At 41.7% G+C, this 19370-nt stretch overlaps 1 protein-coding gene across 6 annotated transcripts in view; it reads right to left on the reverse strand.

Annotated features, from left to right (window-relative positions):
* PPM1B (protein phosphatase, Mg2+/Mn2+ dependent 1B) overlaps positions 1-19033 on the reverse strand; it is a 62490-nt gene extending 43457 nt beyond the window's left edge. For 2 of the 6 annotated variants that reach the window (XM_086631698.1, XM_086631692.1), the window contains exons 1-2: positions 18994-19033; positions 2470-2585 (exon numbers count right to left, since the gene is read on the reverse strand). The gene's annotated coding sequence lies outside the window, so the exon portion shown is untranslated. Of the gene's footprint in view, positions 1-182; positions 273-2469; positions 2586-18985 lie in introns of those variants that run through there. The other 4 variants (XM_086631696.1, XM_086631693.1, XM_086631695.1 and 1 more) reach the window with 3 other exon arrangements.
* Positions 19034-19370: the final 337 nt, after the last annotated feature.

Genomic DNA, 19370 nt, shown 5'->3' on the forward strand with positions numbered 1-19370 from the left:
AGGTTTCAGATCACAGATGGCTTGTTCAGACTATTTCAGAGAACACAGTACTTCCCCCTACACTTTTGTAGCATGCTCTACTTTTCCATTAGGCTAGAGAAACTTCTTAAGAAAAAGTCCGACATCTAATTAAAAAAAATTACTATCTCTAGGAACTGCAGAGTGAAGCAAATTTCCATTACCTTTTTTTCTGGCAGCAGTCTCCAGTATCGTTGCCTGGACACATGGAATCTTTTTCAGGTGTCTGCATTGAGGCTATCTGAACTGCTTCACTTGTCATCTAAACAGAGGAGTACTTGGCAAGAAGTAGCCATTTGGCAACTTGCAAGCTTAAATACTCAAAGTTTTGTCCAATTAGTACTGCAACTTCAGTTTCACAATAAATCAGTTCGACTCACTTTTAATCAATACAGTTTAAATTCTCTTGATTTCCAATATATATTTCAATGCTGAAGTTTCAAATACATCTATTGAGTAAAAACTGTTTTAATTTTGTCACTATGCAAGTATCACAATACATGTCGAACTATACCTGCAAAAATTCAAAGGGCAATTTTATCAATAAGAATGTTAAAACTAACATGCAAGATGACCATGCCAGTTTTCAAGAAATCAGTATTAGAGAGGATGCTTCGGGGCATTACAGGCAGTCAATGCAGTAATGATAGGTCTACATGGACTTGACAGCAAAAAGGATTCCAGGAAGCAAGCATGTTAATAATTCAACATTCATTTTATGCTATTCATCAGGTCAGACATCAGCTGCAGGCAAATTTGGATAACACAGATTAAGACACCACCTCCAGCTCCACCAAAGGTTACTGCTCCCGTACACTGTTGGCTGCAAGACATGCCCTTGCTGGACTGAATGGTGATGGGAACATCTTAGCACAAAAATGCATAAAAGAACACATTAATTGTAGCAAGGAGACAGACACCCTTCTCTGCAATCCCACTTACAGAGGCCACACACCAAGATATTTGAAAACAACTTCTATCTTCCAAAGCTCGCATCTCAGTTGCATCATTTTACTACATGTAAAGCTGAACCTGCATGTATTCTATACTAGGTTTAACAAACTGCCTGGATTAAACTAGGTATCCATAAAAAAAATAATATCAAGGCTCACAAAGGAATACTCAAGTATTCAGGCTTTTGCAGAATGACAACTGAAAGAATGTGATGAATTTAGCAGTTTAAAAAGAAAAGTAGACATTCAGCTTGGGGATTACACAGATAATTCAGTAAAACCTACTATATAAAAAACAGAACCAGACAGTCACAGATCAGAAATAGGTACATGAATAGAAGACTGCTGATATAAGCCCTCAAATAGGTGCTGAATTCAGCACAATGAGTGCCAATTTCAGTAGGTCTCCACCCCCCCAAATTGAAGAGCCAGCATTAGGCAATCAGCTGCTTACATTAAGTGCTACTTGTACTTTCCAGACCCCAAAACATCTCCTACATCCTTCTGAGTGGCTCCATGTGAATGTCTCCACCATCTGTTCTATGGCTTGATACCAAGGCCTTGTATTCCCTTTCGTACACAAACTACCATCATTGCAAGGGATAGCTATGTGTCTCTCCATTCCTGAACCATTTTTTCAATTTCTCTCTTTGAGTGCCATGAACATGATGCTAGCCCAGTCAAGAGGCCAATCCATCAACATTCTCCCCAAGACTGGTCCCATTGGAGGGAATTTCACTGTCTGCTACAGGCTTTATCCCCCTAGTCCTTGTTATATCCTCCACTCTTCGCTGGGGGTGCTGTGGGAACGACACAACAAACATTTTGTTGAACTGTGCATGGAAGCTGAAGGCAATGCTACCACTCCGCTGAACGATGCCAACGGCCCCTACCATGCAATCGGTGCTCTAACTTGCAGACAAATGACAGCTGTATAGGTGCTTGAAGCTGTGGCTTTATTGAAAGAAATGCCTCTACCATTCCTTCCAAAATGCAACAAACCTGCCCTGACTCCGGATTATTTCCTGGTATTTTGAAACTGATTGGAAGTGTCACTCGAGCTATAATATTGGGTTCACACAGAAGTTACAACAAGCTCAGCACAGAACCTTAAAGCAACCAAAAAGAGCTACTAAAGACACTGCCAATTTACTAAGACGTTCCATTTCATATCATGCAACTTAGTGTATCAGTTCTAGAAGTGGGAACACGTATGCTACCCAAAAGACAGCTTTGCATAGTAAACATTAGTTACAGGCAGCAACCTACTTAACTATTTTAGTTAAGGAACACAGCCACAGCTAGCTTATACGCCTCTGATAATTATCATATTTCCACAAAATTATGAATAAGTATTTAATACTTAATAAATATTCATAATATTCTGTAGGAATAGTACAATATGCAAGAAGCCAAGAACTCAGAAATAGTACCATTTTGCAAGCCTCAGTGTTCATGCTTTTTGTCATCTGACCATGGACAATTTTGAAAGTCTTACCTTGAACGTAGTATGAAAGTCAAATTTCTTCCAGATCTTTGTCCTTCCAATAAAGATTCACTTTTGAGACTCTTCCTTGTATATTAGGGGTGAATAAAGCAGAAGAGCCTGTGAGTCTGAAAGTAGTAAGACGGAAGAATTGACCAATTTCTCTCCTAATGCAACACAATATTCAATAAAATCTATAGCTTGAGAACAGCTTAATAGCAACTTCTAGACTGGAACTAATAAAACACACAAAACACTGGAAGAAGCCAAGTTAGTCAATAAGTTCCTACTTGTCTAAGGTAATGCAGCCAAAGATCATACGAATGCCACGCCTTTCACTTGTTAGAGATGACAGTATGAACTGCTCTAAGTTACACCATTCAATGACCACAACTTGCCAAATAAGCCCACACTATCAACATGTACCACCATCACAGAGGCATAAGAAAATCCATTTCCAAACCAACAAAATGTACAACCACACGACAGAGAACAAGTCTGCATAAACACGCATGCACATCCATAAGTGGAGAGAGGATGGAAAAGTCTGGCATACTAATGCAATCACTTACAAGACTATAGCCAGATCCTAGAATCGAAGGAAAAGAAAGACTAAAAGGTGAGATGCAAACTTATTCTAAAGCACAGAAACCATGACAAAGGAGCCTGTTGCTAGCCATTAAAGATTTCTTTAAAAGCAAAAGTAGAAACACGCCTGACTTTTCACCAAAATTATAAGAAAGAAAGTTGCTTTTTGCACACACACGAGAAGAGCTATCTATCACAGATAAACCTACCATAACGAAATAACAACGGTATAGAATTTCTGCAGCATGAACCTGACTAAAGCCTTCTCCACTTCGGAGATGTCTACATGTAGCATCCAGGATAACAGCTTCTTTTCATAGATCTTGCCAAAGAGGGAAGTGAATTCATCTTAGAGAAACTGAGATTTAGTTTCCTTTTCCAGTATCTTTCCTTCCCCCCAGTAACCTCAAACAACAAATGCTCTACAAATTGCTTTGTTTTACCACAAGGTTCAGAATAACAGGTGAAGGCAAGTCATACTGATGACTATACAGTTCTAAAGCTTTTTTCAACACAGAGTATTTTTCCTTTCTTAGATGAAATGAGCTTATTCAATGTATGGACCTTGCTTATTCAATGCTTACTCAATAGATTTCAAGTAACTAATGCATAATATCAAAAGTAGTAAACAAGAGTAAATTACTATGTTCAAGCTATTTTATTTAGCAGAACTAGAAATATATGCCACTCGCACAAAGAATAAAGTTTCCAAATAAAACAAAATGTATTGATTATTCTTGCTACTTAGGTCCCTGCCCTAGGTGAGTCTTCAAAGAACGATTCAGAGTGGAGGGGTCCTACAAGGTCACCCAGTTCAATCTTCTTCTCAAAGTGCAGTCAATGTTGAACTCAGTTGCTTAAGGCTTTATCCACTCAGGTCTTGAAAGCCTCCACAGAAGCTTACAGGTTACCTCTTATAACCTCTTAATCATCCTTACAGCAAAAATTTTTCAGCATTTCAATTTATGACCACTGTCTCTTGTTTTCCCACTGTGCATCTCAGTAAAGAGACTGGCTCCATCTTCCTGGTATCCATCCTTGCATATACCAGATGGTTGCTACTGTGTCCCTCCTAAGCATCTCTTCCTCAGGATAAAAAAGACCACGAAATGCTCTCAGCATGCCCCCACAGGTCACACACTCTAGCTCCCTGACCACCTTGGTGGACTTGCCCTAAGTTTATCAACATTGTTCCTGTTGGAGGTAGGGAGAACAGGAGTAAAACTGGATTCAGTATTGCAGTCTGGGAACACCTGGAACAAACACAAACTAAAGGGGAATAAAGCTGTTTGTTTTCATCACTAACGGGTGAACTGCTGACTTGTATTCAGCCTACTGTTCACCAGAAACAGGCCCTTCTCAGCAGAACTACAACCCAACCAGTCTGTAGCGCTGCAGGAGGGTTAATGATCCTAGAAGCAGGACTTGGCACGCGCCCTTGTTAAACTTGGTAAGATCCCTATGGGCCCATTCCACTAGCCTTTCCAAGTACTTCAAGATGGCCACCCTGCCTTTAAGACACGCAGTTCTGTGTCTACTACATATCTGATGAAGGTGCATTCCACCTCTTCTTCCAGATCATTGATAAAGACAAAAAAAAAAGTAGGTCACAGCAGACCCTTGAGGAGCTCCAGCTGTAACTGCTCTCCAGGTAGAGTACGAACCATCAGCCACTCTTTGAGACAACTCTTCAACCAGTTTTCACTCATCTAGTCATCCTCCCATTCAAATCGTAAATAGGAATATGCTGTGGGACACTAAAAAGCCTTGCTAAGGTCAAAGTGAAAAAACATCCACTGTTCTCCCCTCAGACGAAGACCTGGTCACTTGACGGAAGTCAATCAGGTTGGTCAAGCATGACTGACTCTTAGTAGAGCCATGCTGACTATTTCCAGTCACTTTCTTTTTCAAGGGGCCTGGAAATTTTTGCTACAGGTTGATATAAACTACTTCCTGATAGTGCTATCCAAGTACAGCAGTATTCAGTGCTTTTAGCAAGTGAAATAGAAAGCTGGCTTTGTTATATAACATAGTTCCCCTTCACTACTTCAGGCATCCTTGCTATCTCTAAGCTTCAACAATTTGCAGAATTCAAGTGTTCCAAAGCCTAAATATAAGAACTTTGTGCATAAAAATAAGCAGGTCTCAACAAGTGAACATAGTCAAACAATTGAGTTTCTGGCTAACTTTCAAGGTATGTGGCAACATGACAGTCACAGCAGAGGTTATAAAAGGAAAAACTTGGTGTTCATAACTCTACCTAAAATTTATTATAGAAACTGGTAGCAGAAAAAGGGATAAGAAAGGTGTGGAAAAGAATAGCAAACGGCCTAGAATACTTAAACATGTTTCCTTATGCACATTAGAAATAATTTCTGAAATTCAGATTGCTCACAACTTTTCAGATAGTTTGGTTTTCCCCCAGACTGTATTGAAAGAAAATCCACTTTACTCTGATCCCTGAACTTGAACAAATTCAGGAACTCCTGGACAGAAAAAAGTCAGTGCCTGACAAAAAAAAAAAAAAAAAAAAAACACCAAACCACAAAACAACAAATTCTAGTCTCTACCAGTGATGAGATTACTCATGTTTCATCCAAAATACTTCAGTCCCTTTGCAGTTCCCCAAAACTTAAGCTTGAAGCAGGGAGTAGATAAGATACTGCAGCTCCACATTAAGCAGTGAACAATGCCAATACCACAGTAGCTGAGCAGAGGCAGCCCTCTTACCACCTCATGAAATTTGCAAACGTGACAGAAAGCACAGAAAAACAGCTTGAGTCACTCAAGAACTTTCTGGCAAACTCCTTACCATGATCTTTGCTATGTGAAGTTTTGGTTTCTGCTGTATTCTCATGCGCCTATAGAATAAAGATATTCTTGTCAGCAAGTGCTGATAATTAAACCACAATGACTGCTGTGAAGGGAGTCATCAACATGTGCAGCAGGCTATGCATTTGGGGGACACCCAAAAGAAGATATAGGCATTTTTAGTTTAGTTATAATAGATGTTTTAATGGCAGCACTTAATTGCATATTTTTTTACGATAGGATTGCTGATGACATTGCTACAATCATCAGTTTGTGACTTCCAATATGGTCTTCTCTTCATCAGCAGTAACATTCCAAGTACACTTCAGACTTCTACTTGCAAGATAGGTCATCAGGCATCCAAGCCATTAGTGTTATGAACCAATGTGAATAACTACACCTTAAAAGAGCCTCCTTTTGACACATGCCCCATCCCTGGAAGCGTTCCAGGCCAGGTTGGATGAGGCTTTGAGCAACCTGATCTAGAGGAAGGTGTCCCTGCTCATGGCAGCGGGGTGGAACTACATGATTTTTAAAGTCCCTTCCAACCCAAAACATTCTATGATTCTATGATCTCAGAAGCACTCTTACAAGAAGTGAGGCTAAGCTAAACTAGTAACTGCTGTAAGCCTACCTCCTGCCATGTGTACTTTCTACTCCAACTCACACATCAGCAGTTGCTGTCATATCCTCCTGTAGCAAGCTGATTCAAGAAGCTAAAAGAAAACTAACCTCAGCAATAGATCCCCAATGCACATACATCATGTAACTCTCACTGTGAGATGAAATACAGCCTGGTATCAGCACGAGGAGGAAGAGGAGCACACGGTCAGAGGCACAAGACTGCAGAAATACAGCAGCACTAACGTTCTTAGGGAATTACACAAGAACCTCTTCCTTAAAGAAATAGTCAGGATTGTGAGTGGGTTCCAGAAGCAAACACCTGGTGCATGCAAAGGCCTAACAAGAACTTTCTTTTCTGTACTGTATCAACATTGAAAAGTGGTGAAAAAACAAACGATTCTAAGGACCTTTAACTAAAAAGAGGAATACCAGATGCTCACCAACTAATCAGCATGTAGCAGAAAGCTGTTTGGGTAGAGGGAATGAACTCCCCATAATGAAGAGTCAAAAAGAAAGCTATATTGTGTACATTAAGCAAGCCAGCTTCCAAGATGTTACATCCATTGTTTTTAAATGGCTGCAAAGAAATAACAACAGTGCCTGGCTCACAAAGGAAGCAGATGCATCTAGTGCCCAGCACTCTCACTTGACATAGCATGAGATTTAATGACTAGAAACCAACATAGAAGAAACTCAAAACTAAAAACTGCTTCACCTGAATTACATGCTAGCCACTTGTTTAACTGTGCTGGATTTACCTTTGTCCTGTCTCTAGGGTTTTGAAAGTACTACCCTTTGGCAGTTGAACCAAACAAGCTTCATTGCTTTTTCCCTCTTAATAGAAAAAAATTTCTGGGTCACATCTGCCCACTCTAATTTTCCTTTCCTTCTCTGAACATGGCAGTTTAGTCCAAGTATATCCTTTCAGTCACCCAAAGACCTTCTAGGAATCTTCTTCAGCAACAGTGAAGCAAGTCTACCAATTCCAGGACACCTTAAATCCATAATAATGCATGGCATGATCTATTCTTAAGTTCTCCTCTATCTGCAGGACATTCTACATGGTTCAGGGTGGAAAAAAAAACCCACACTTTTACATAGCTCAGAAAAAAGCACTTTAGATTAAAGCTTCTCCCACCCCACCCCCCTGCCTTCTCAAGAAGGGACACAACAGGAGAAAATGAGCTCAAAGATCTTCAACAAAAATAAGGAGAGAATGAAGATTAACATAAAGAAGCTCCTCCTCATCTCACCCAGCAATACAGATGTTAGTGGTCAGTTGGTTTTTCACCCATGCCAGTATCAGAGTCATGATACTACTGAAAGGCAAATAATTCCAGTAGGCTAGTGGCAGACAGCCAAACTAGGTAATAAAAGATTGCTAATAAAAATCTTTCACATGATGAACAGACAAATGAACAGAAAACAGAACACTGAGAATAATGAAGAATACTAGTCGATGAATAGTGTGATCTGCCTACTCAAGTATTCTCTAGATTAGCTTAAGTTCTCAGTGAATCTAAGACTTCAATTCTTTAGAAAACATTGTTTTCTTCCTCACTAAGAACACTACTTTTCCTTTCCTCTCCTGGAAAAATTCCTCCTTATTTCAGTTTCTCTCCTGCAGTAACAGTATCATATCAGACTTTGACCCAGGAAAGGAGAGGATAAACACCAAGTGGAAAGAATCAACAGTTCTGAAATTGGAACAAAATAAACTGTGCAGAAGTAAGTTTGCTCACAGGTAGTCCAGATTCACTGATTCTTTTTGTACTAGTGATAGCTTAAGATGATTACTAAAAAGAAGATAAATAGCAGAAAAGGATGATGGAGATTCCAATACAGTGTTCTAGGACTATTACTTAGTTTAGAAAGGCTTCAAGAACAAATCTGATAATTCATGACAGATCTAAGCTGTCATGTCTGTTTTGTATGCAAGAGCTGCTGTTTTAATCCATGCTTCAATAAACGAACAAACTAGACCTCTGGAGAAAGGGACAATCTGGAGAGACGTATTTAGTTTTCCCACATTAGCTTCATATTCTTTGTGAAACTGCTAACAACTACGTTTCCAGTCTGGACATACCTTAAGACACTTTTTAAAAAAAATGAGTTACTTCAGTTAGGGAATTGCTACCCCAAGTTTTTGTTTATACAAAACACAATTGAATTTGGTAACACTGAACAGAACAAAACAACCGTGAAAAAAGATCACTTCAAGTACAGTACTTTTCCCACATGGAGCCCTACTTTCCCTCTGTACAGATTCAGAAATATGGAAAACTTTAGACTGAAAGTAACATGGTCATTAAATATACCTGAGAATATACAATATTTTTCAAGGAAAATATTTTCCAAATCTAAATTAATAAAGGGTGAAAAAAATACAATTTCAGAGTACTTTCCTCAGTGACATTTTTCTGACCATGTTAAACTTTATTCCCTGCCATTGGCAACAGCAGTGCACAAGCTCATTTCAAGAATCCTGAACTACACTGGAATTTTGTTTCTTCCCCTCTGACTCCGTAAGTCAAGTCCCATTTCACTTCACATTAGAAAAAAAAATAATCAGAAATTGTTTTGAGAGTTTGTAACCTTATCCCCTTCCCTTCAAATGTCAGATATTCTAGTTGACAGTATTCTTTTTTTCTTTAAATTAAAACAATACGTGAACAACAGTCAAAACCACATAGTAAGCTGTTATAGTTAACAGCAGCTACTATTTGAATTCATTAAATATTTTAGAAAAGTTCTTATCTGGCCTAGAATTGCTGGTGTTAGTCTCATTCTAGTGAAGAAAGTGAGAAGTCACTCTATTGGATTTAATGTTACAAGCTAGATATTGACCTTCAACAGCTCTTAACCTCCATGCATTCAAATATAGTAATAAAACATACCGAAGCATAGACATGGCTTAGCGTAAGGCAAACCTAAGGGGAAACAGAAGTGAAATAAATTCTATTGTTTACTATGACATAAAAGTAAGATACGAAACACCAATGTCACTATGGCAGAGTCCTAATAATACTTTTCTTCCACATTACACATAAGCCTAACTATTATTTCAATTTCAAAACATAGGAAAATGTTAAACTACAGCTTTTGCCATTTACAAAAAGCAGATGAGCTCTCAAGGCCTGCCTGCAGAGGAGGCTGCACAGCTATTTGACTCTAGTAAATATTATGAAACATTCTCTTTCCAATGTATTCGGCCACAAAGGTGGTATACTTGTCTTTTCCTTGATCCCACAAATGACTATTAAAAGACAGAGTCACCTTAAGCTGCTTCCAGTTTCTTTACATTTTAAGAGATGCACAGAATCTAGAGGAAGGTTGGTTGGAAAACTTCCCACAAAACAAGCAATTTCTATTATTAAAGCATTTTTTAAATGACTGAATGCCAATGAACTTCTAGGTTATCTTCTAAAGCAGCTGGATTGTGGTGCACTTATGGAGGATTTACAGAACAAGTTTCACAGAGCCCCTTGCTCCCAGTATTACCTCTAGCTATTGTTTTCACAAGATTGTTTTCATTTCGCTTATGTATAAAATCCCTTCTATTTGAAGACTTATGCACAACCTTCTACAAGTTTAGAAAAAAGTGCTCCTCAGAAATACGATCAGCCACAACCCAGACTTTGGATGATTCCAATAAATGCATTCACCAGCTCAAGCAATCAGTAAGGCAAAAAGCAGGAAATAACAAATATCCAGACCAAGTATTGGATATTTTAGTATTATTAGTAGTAGTACAATAGTATTTTTCACACTTGTATTCCATAAAAGGACCTTAAAAAAAAGACACCATCTCAGAGAAAAGGAAAAGTGAAACAAAAAAAATCCCTGCTGTAATACATGTCCTGGAAAAGTGGTAAAGACGCAGAAAACACAATCATCTAGCAAATGGATAAACATCACATCTGAGGAGTCAGTTTTATACACCTATAGGTCGCAGTCTCACAATTACTGAATAACAGTCACTAGAGATACCTGCAAATCCCACCTGTAATCAGACATTGTTAATAACCTCTTTAGAGGCGTCACTTCAGTTCTTACTGATGACACCCAAAGCGAGACATTCGTGAGTCTTGACAGCCTGTGCTGTGCACTGGCGCTCTGTTGAGACAGACGGAGCTTCTTGGCCTTCTAAGATGTAAGACTTACCGTTACCTAGGGGAGCCGATGGAACTACCTCTGTTAGGTCTGGATTCAAGTTTTACAATAGCTGAAATAAGATAAACACTTCATTCTTGTCTTGAACACGTACACTAACGAAGAGGACCCTTCTCTTGAAAAATCAGCTACAAACAACTTTTCCTCAATTGGCCCACAGAGAATCGAATTTAGTGTTAGCCAGTAGAAACCAGTATGAGATTTTCCTGTTGGGAATTAGAACAAATAAAACAAGTATTTTATTACTATACCAGAAAAATGGAGAGCAGGAGCAGAAAGGACACTGAGAGGAAAGGAAACTGAGTAACATCTGTGCTAGATACACCTTTCATACCTTTACAAAAGCTCTCTGAAGTCAGTGCTTTGAGTATAGGCCCATTTAAAATAGAAGTAAAAGGAACAATTTCTTTAGCTTTATACACAGAAGACAGAACTTTCAGAACTCAGCCTGCAGTAACACAAAGCTCCAGTACAGTACTTATCATCTTAAAAGTTTCAAAGCACATTAGAGTTCCAGCAGCTTTTCAAGGTCACAAGGGTGATCAAACAGAAGTCCCTGCCCCCTCCAATTCCTAATCCACCACCCTCAAAATCTAATCTACTTGTACTTCAGACGCTTCAATACATCATTCATTTTCAAAACCTTCATTCACTTCTCGCCTAGAGTCATGGTCCAAAGCTACCAAACATGGCATCAGTGCGTATTACAAAAGGCTACAATACACATTAAAGGCAACTTTACGCTTGTCTATATTTATTTGGAGGTTGTTTAATAAGCACGTTGGATACTATCAAAAATTTTACCTATCCTGTGGAGAAGAGATTTTCAGCATTCATTAAGAAGTTGCCATTAGGAACATCATTTCTTACTTCTAGATAAGTTACTTGAAATGTTAGGGGGGGAAATACTTTTGATGCTTCTGGAAGAAATTTAAAATAGCGGTAAATATAAAAAGGCAGTAAAACAAGAGATACCATTAGTGGAAAACAAATAAAATACAACCTAAGGAAGCCAAGCTACAATGTGTGTTGTGTGCCCCCTTCCCCCTCAATTTTTTTTTGAAACTGGCCGCAATTCAGAAGTTAACACAAAGGTAAATATTTCAGAAATAATCAGGCACTATGAGTTTTGTGGAATAAACCGTCAAATCCAGGAGAGGCATCCAAACTAGTGCCCCATGAGGACAAGTGCAGCAGGAGCTCAGCTATGTTACCAACAACAGGTTCCCATACAGGACATGGGACAGATAGTGCCCCAAACACATGAAAATAGTTTCAGAGCTCACAATACAGTGCACCCAGAAAAACCCAACCACAAGACACAAAGCCACAGGAAGTTAGGCTTCATAACCTGTTGCTCACACAGCTACTTTCATTCTTGATTAACTGAAGTAAAACCATGAAAGAACTACTTTCCAGAATTTATTGTAGTTTTAACACCAGTCATTTTCACACACCATTTCAAAACTCGGGACAGTATTTTGGGAACAGAGATTCAGTTACCAGTCAAAATAAACAAACAATCCTTACTCAGAGAGCAGCAGGACAATTTCTGCAGTCCTGGTAACAGCACTTCGGAGGCAGAAGGCAGAATCCAGCCCCCTACACAGCTTAACACCCTCTGCAATGCTCCCAAGGTGCCTTTCACAGACCCAGCCAGTACATCTACGCTAGCACTTCAGTTTGGATCAAGGGCACACTCTTATAGTAAATCTGAGTCACCCCACTTTGTGCTTTGGTTCACATTTCAGAGAAGTTTCTGAACACATGGACATCTCAGATTAACCTAAACCAAAACTCCAGGAAAACATCTGATACCCAGTAACGTTACTGAGTGTACTCAGTCCACAAAACCAGACTACAACTAATGTAAAATAAAGCCCCATGAAGTACATACACTAGGGACGCTGGGTCTGCCTGACTTATTGCTTCACTCTGCAATCTTGCTCAATAGCAGCATACTGCTTGCTAATGTAAACGTAATCAATGTGGCAGATTCTGTCCATTCATTTAAGAGAGTCTCAAGCAGCAGTAACCAAACCCACAGATTTAAGCTGCCAACACATACATCATCAGCCCTAAAAAGGAGGGCTGCACTGTGAATTTGAGCATTCTTTTTTCTAGATTAACTGTAGCAGCAGTGTCTCACCACTCATCCACTTCTGCTTCCACTCCTTCCAGTTAGGAGTATCAAAAGCTAGTGCGATACATCTAGGAAAGTTCTCTGGATAAAGTTACAAAAATTCAACATCTACACACTTCATGCATCACCTACATCTACTGTTTTATAAAACTTTTTAAATAACACTGAAAACACAAACGAATAACCCACATCAATAGCTCCACTGTAGCTGCTGATAGGAAAGGAAGAGCAGCATGTGCTCGATAATGCTTTATATTACTTGCACATGGGCTTAACCAAAGCTGCCCAGATCAGAGGTTTTTTTGTTTTTGAATAAGCTGACCAACATAATATTCATTGTTTCAGTTTTCCACTTGAATCAAAATACCAGTTCTTTACAAATTGTTCTATCATTTGAGATTTGTTCTCTCCACTCACCAATTTTTCTTTTGCTATACAAAATTTTAAATACAAGATCATGAGTTTTGAACAAATAATATCTGGCTTTAGCAGGACAGATGAGCTGGTGGAAACAGGCCAAGGCAGTATGGTATGAATAAATTACAATAAAGCGTTGCTTCCTCTACTCAACAAATCATCATCACCTTACTTCATTATCTCCTTGACAAAAACAATTAATTCATATACTAACAACACAGAGTCACGTTTGCTCTACATTCAGTAAAGGTCAACTTCCTGCACTGGGGTACAGACACAGAATAGGATTATTTAAAACGACATTTTCTGTTAACATGCTAATCCCCTGAAAACTGCAAAGAAAGACTGGAAGCTTTCCTTTGTGACTAAACTGAAAGTTTGTGGTCGTTGACTTGTCATTATCATACACACTAAAGAGCCATCTTAAGCTCTCCAGTCTCACTTGAAACATCCTTAAGCAAACTGGCTGTTTTTCCAAGCTGAACTCCTGTTAACTCTTGTGAAAACAGACTTAAGCAACTAGTTGTACTATTTATTCAAAAGAAAACTCAATGAAAAGGTTATTTCCCACCAAAGATGCAGAGAATATACGCCATGAGATAGTAATGTAGTAACATCATAAAATGATGCGTTGAAGTAATATCAATGAGAAACTATTGGTGCACGGGGTGGGGGGGGTGGGGGGGTCGGGGAAAGAGTTGTGGTTGACTTAGCAGAACAATACCTGGGCCCGAAGAATTTCCTTTGAAATTATAAGAAAGGCTGTTGTCCACTGAGATATGGGGCTCTCCCTTCTGTCATTTTCCACTTTAAAACATCTTTGTGCCTTCTCTCCCAATTTAAGTTTTTCTAAGAGCCAGAAGACTCATTTAACCTGCACTCATTGGCAACCCTTATGTTTCATCATGCCAGCAATGTCTCAAGAAGTTGAGATGAGCTGAACTGCTCATCTCAAACTCAGATGAGCTACAGCAGCTCAGTTATCTCTTACCATCCTGTGCAAAGCTTTTCAGACCAGTTTTCTTTTGAAGTGACATTCATTAATTCTTCAGAATTTTTATTTGGCTTTAGCACATCATACTGATATAAACCTATCTAAGATTTATTTGCCAAACTGTAAGGAGTTTGACTGAAGTCTTCCATGTTAGATAACTGCGCAAGCCTCAAAGATGTCAGTTAAACAGCTGAGGAGTTTGTAAGGCTGTACATTAAAGAAAAATAGGCTTGATGATCTTTCTGGAAACTCGGCATCCTTGTTCTCACATCAAGTACACATCTTTCATTGTCCAGGCAAACAGTTTCTCTTTTCTGGGCTTTTATAGTCCAACGTTATTTGAATTTGGGTGGCTTGCCTTTTTTTTTTTTAAAGTTAAGAACCTGCAATGACTTGTCCAGATTTTGAAATTAAATTCCCTGAAAATTACATGCATACTGGATAGGGTGAAGACCAGGGCTAAACCAGACTTCTCGAAGTTTCATAAAACATTTATCCTGCATTCACACTGCTAAAAGACAGTGAGAAGCAAGAAGCCACAGTTCACACCCTGTACATCTATAAGCCAAATCTTGAATATGACCAAGCGTAAAAAAATGAAGCACAGAATGAAGAGAGTGACAAACAGGGAAGGAGCCAAGATCACAAAAATTTTTACTTTAACAATTTTCTGAAGAAATCACCATTGCTCTCCTCCAATTTACTGAGGAGACCAATATTCAGATCAAATCACTTAGGTTGCTAAAAGGCCCACGATCTGAAGGATGCTTCTTCATTTTCACAGAGAAGTGAAGAGAAACACTAGTGCAGCACTGAATTCAGAGAGATGAGAAAACTTGTTGGGACAAGGCAGCAAGAATTTAAGAAAAACACAAAACAACAAAACAGAGCATACTCTATACAATTAAGGTGGTAGGCAGAAAGAATCTATATTAGAGAGAAAAAAAACACAACTACGGACACAGAGATGTGCATGACCTGTTACAGTAATCACTATTCACAATTCATACATGGATTCTTTCACTAAGGCCTTCCCATTCACTTGGAAGAGACTGTGCTTGCAAAAACCAATGGTTAGCCAGCTATCTCCCAGCACCGACAGGAAAAGAACAGCAATTTACCACTTACTAAGCTATAGCAGTATATATACACACCTATGTAGCAGATGTAAGCATTCCTACTGGAATGATGATCTAAGACACAACTAAATGGTCAATTTCAATTTTCAGAGGTGTTTTTTAAAAAAATAAAAATCCAACAAACAAAACCAATAAAACCCACACCAATAAAAAAGCCACACACACCCCCCACCCTGGGAACGTTATGGCAGCATTTAGCTAGGCATGCTGCAGGTTGCTTCATTCAAGACGAACAGTACTCTCTGAACATCATTTTACGTACAATCCCATCCCTTGCTACAGTCTAAAACCCTGCTCCAAAGAGTAATATTCATTATTACAATACAAATACTTCACAGACACAGATTTTTCACATCCAACATTGAGCGGATTTTTACTGTCTTTGCCTTTTTGCAAAATGGAGGCAACACATGAATGTAAGAAATACTCACGACTCTCAATTCACTCACTCTGAGAACAGTAGCTCTTGACACTGAGCACTACAGAAGACTATGTTCAACACACAGATTTCACAAGCTTTAATTTCACTTGTGATGGGTTTATATTTCTGCAAGACAGAGTCTCAAGTTTAGTAGGTCAGAAGCACACATTAGTGATCACCACTGGAAGAGTCTAAGTGAACAATGATAATTCAACTTCACAGAAAAGAAGGGAATTGGATTATCCAGGATAACTGCTACGAGACCACTCTTTTCTTTCTCTAGTTCCCTACCCCACTAACTGACCATCTCACAGTTACCGCAATAAAAGAAAAATAGGTTCTATGCACTCTCTATACTGCCTTCTTCACACTACATTAATTCTGTTTCCTTCATCTTGATGTTATATGCCTTAATTAAACCACATACCCTATATAACAACCTCTTCTAAACACCTGGGCAGAATAAGAGATGAGGGGCTGTGTAAACAAACAGTACATGCTACCACAAACCCACAGAATATGGGACACGCAAGTGCAATTTTTCCTCATTTCTACCTGAGCCAAACAGTTTTCAATACGAAACAGATCGACTTTTCACAGATCTTGGGCCGTCAAATGTTTACGCACTAACCCTCTTTTAAACACAAGCTTATGTCCAGTACAAAAGAATTCATACCTTCTGGACACATGCACTCAGTTCAAGTGTTAAAGTATACATAACACACATAATAAATAAAAATAACAGATATATTTGAGCCTCTGAGCCCACACGTACATGAGGCTTGTCTACATCACAGTAAGTGCTTTTAGTTAGCTGCTGACCTGTCAACACCATTATGAGTGCTAGTTTCAGTAAAAGTTTACCCTTAAAGTTAGCGGACAATTTACCCAGTGGAACAAATAGAACAAAATAAACAAAAAGCACCTTTAACAGAAACCCCTTGACTATTCTGTAGCCTCCTTTAATCTGATAACATTCGTAACAGTCACAAGCTGCCTCATCTTCATTCACTATTTCAGTTTCCACTGGTTGTCACAACTATAACATACTCTTCTCCATACCAAGGGGAACAAAGAATTCCCACAGCCTCCCACCTGCTCAGGACACACCTGGGACCCCAGACACAGTTCATCATCCCTCCCCCACATCATTTAAATTTTTCACAGCCTCAGCCAAAAATGCCTGCCTCCCCTCTCCATACACAGACTAGAGTTCCCACTAACTCAGCAATATGAAAACTCCAGTTTCCCTTTTGCACAAATACCATTCCCCTGATACACAACGTATACATAGCTTGACATAATCTTCACCCTGTATATGCATAATGCCCACAAATTCATCCTACCCTCCTGTTCAAATGTACACGAACCTTTCAAAGACTCCACCATTCATTTCTATTTCTAAATATCCACTCAAAATCCCTCACTTGCATATAATTCATGGTAAACCCTGGAAATTTACCTGCAAGAATAGTGTATCAATGCCCTTACAGACAGAAATTAACACTGTGTGACACCGGTCACAAATATAGATACCTACAGTACTACAACTCCCCAGGACATGCACAGACTTTTCTCCAAACAGCACTATCATGATGCCAACACGTGGCATTTGCTACATGTTTTCCAATTTGTATCCCATGGCTGAAACAAGAAATATCCAGCTTTTCAATTTCATCACATGTGAGACAACAATCCACAGCTCCTCTGGTGTTCCCAGGACACAGACCACGCTCCCTGTCCTAGCCTGTCTCAACATATAAGGAACAGGGTTTGCACAGCTCATGACAGACGCGCATCTATCTCAACTCTCAGCATGAGCACGAGATAAACCAACTTACACGCGGTAAGAACATGCATGCCTTTCTGTCCACGTACCATCTCATATTACACACGAAAGTCTTGCACATTATGTCTAACCACACTGGCCACCAAACTAAGTTCAGAACCTTGCAGCAACCTGTTACCACTGTGCCTGTAAGTTGTACGTAGGCTTACCACCCAAAGCCTCCCTCCTCCACAACACTTACAGGCCAGCCAATTTATCACCTTACTTCTCACAACGCACACAAGGTTGTTCACCTATCACTCCTAAATTCATATGCCCTCATACACCACTATTCCTAAATACATGTGGTTTCACCCACCATCTGCATCCCCACGGTATAAACATATCCCTCAACCTACCACAGCACACAAAACAACACACATGCAGATTTTTCCAGCTGCCTCCGGTCCATCAAAATGACTCCCTCCTTTCGACTAGGTACAAATTATAGTAAAAATATATCCACGTTTATATCCACTGGGTTCGAAGAGCCAGCAAGCTCCCAACTACAAGACAGAGCTGCCTTCAACTTCTTTCCCCTTCTACGCTCCAGGCGCCCAGGCACTGCCCATCTGCCCGTGACTTCATCCCCTCCGCACACCACCAGCTCGTCACAGGCACCCAGGCCTAAGGACAGCCTCTCCCTCCGACACCAGGGCCTTACCCGCAGCTCGCCACCTCCCACCACCCCACCCCGTCGGTAAACACCGGGCCCCGCCGGCCCCCGGCCCGCCACTCCCCCGGCTCCAGCCAATGCACGTGCACAGCCCTGGCCCGCCGGCCGCCCCCTAACCCCGCTCCACACGCAGCTACCGGCACGCCGGCTTCCTTCGGCCCCTTCCTCGCCCCGCACGCAGCGCTACCCACACGGAGCCTGGCCCGCCGGCTCCCCCACTCCGCAGGGGGCTGTCAGCCCCCCCCCTCCCGCCGCCGCCGCCCCGGCCCGCCCCACCGCGGCGCACAGAGAGGGCGGGCCCGCCAGCCCCCATCCCCGGCTACACCGAAGGGGCTGGCTTCCCCACCGCTTCCTCACCGTCCCTCCCCCGTGCGCCTTCCCCAGCAGCCCCGGCTCCCCCGCCGGCAGGCCGTGTCAGCGCGACCCCCGGCCCTCTTTTCTGCCCCGGCGGGAAGAGGCGGAGGCCGGGCCTGCGCAGCGCCTGCCCGCTCCCCGGGGACGCACACGCAGCAGGCCGTGCCCGCCGCCCCTCCGGCCCCACGGAGCAGGCCGCCGCTGCGTCCCGCGGCACGCGCGCAGGCCCTGCCGCTCGGTAACACGCACAGCCGAGCCGGGCCCGGCTCGGCCTCTCGGCCCCTCGTCCCTCTCCGCCCGCCTCGGCCGGGCCCGGCGCGGACGCGACCCGCTCGCCCGTGCCCCGCGGCCGGCCCTGACCTCTCTACCTGCCGGCGGTCGAGCACCGGTGTCCCCCGGCGTCTGGGCCCCAGGCGGCCCGGCAGGGCCCAGCCCGGTTGTGTGGGGGGGAGGGGGGCCTGGCTCGGCCTCAGGCGCGGGCCGCCCCGCGCTGGCCGCCGCCGACCGCAGTCGCCGCCTGCTCGCGCACTCCCAGCGCCACCAGCAGCGCGGACATGTTGGGAGCCCCTGTCCCAAAGGCCACCGCTAGGCCCGCCCTCCCACCGCCCACGTCAGAGCGCTCCGGGAAGGGCGGGCGGGACACCAACCCCGGCCCCGCCCCCGCCGCCCTTCCCAGCCGGGCCGTCCCGTGTCTCCCAGCCTACTGGCTGCCGCTGCCGTCACTCATCTCGTCCCGCCTCCTCCC

This window comes from Tauraco erythrolophus, chromosome 2, assembly GCF_009769465.1.
Source record: "Tauraco erythrolophus isolate bTauEry1 chromosome 2, bTauEry1.pri, whole genome shotgun sequence".
NCBI classification, from domain to species: Eukaryota; Metazoa; Chordata; class Aves; order Musophagiformes; family Musophagidae; genus Tauraco; species Tauraco erythrolophus.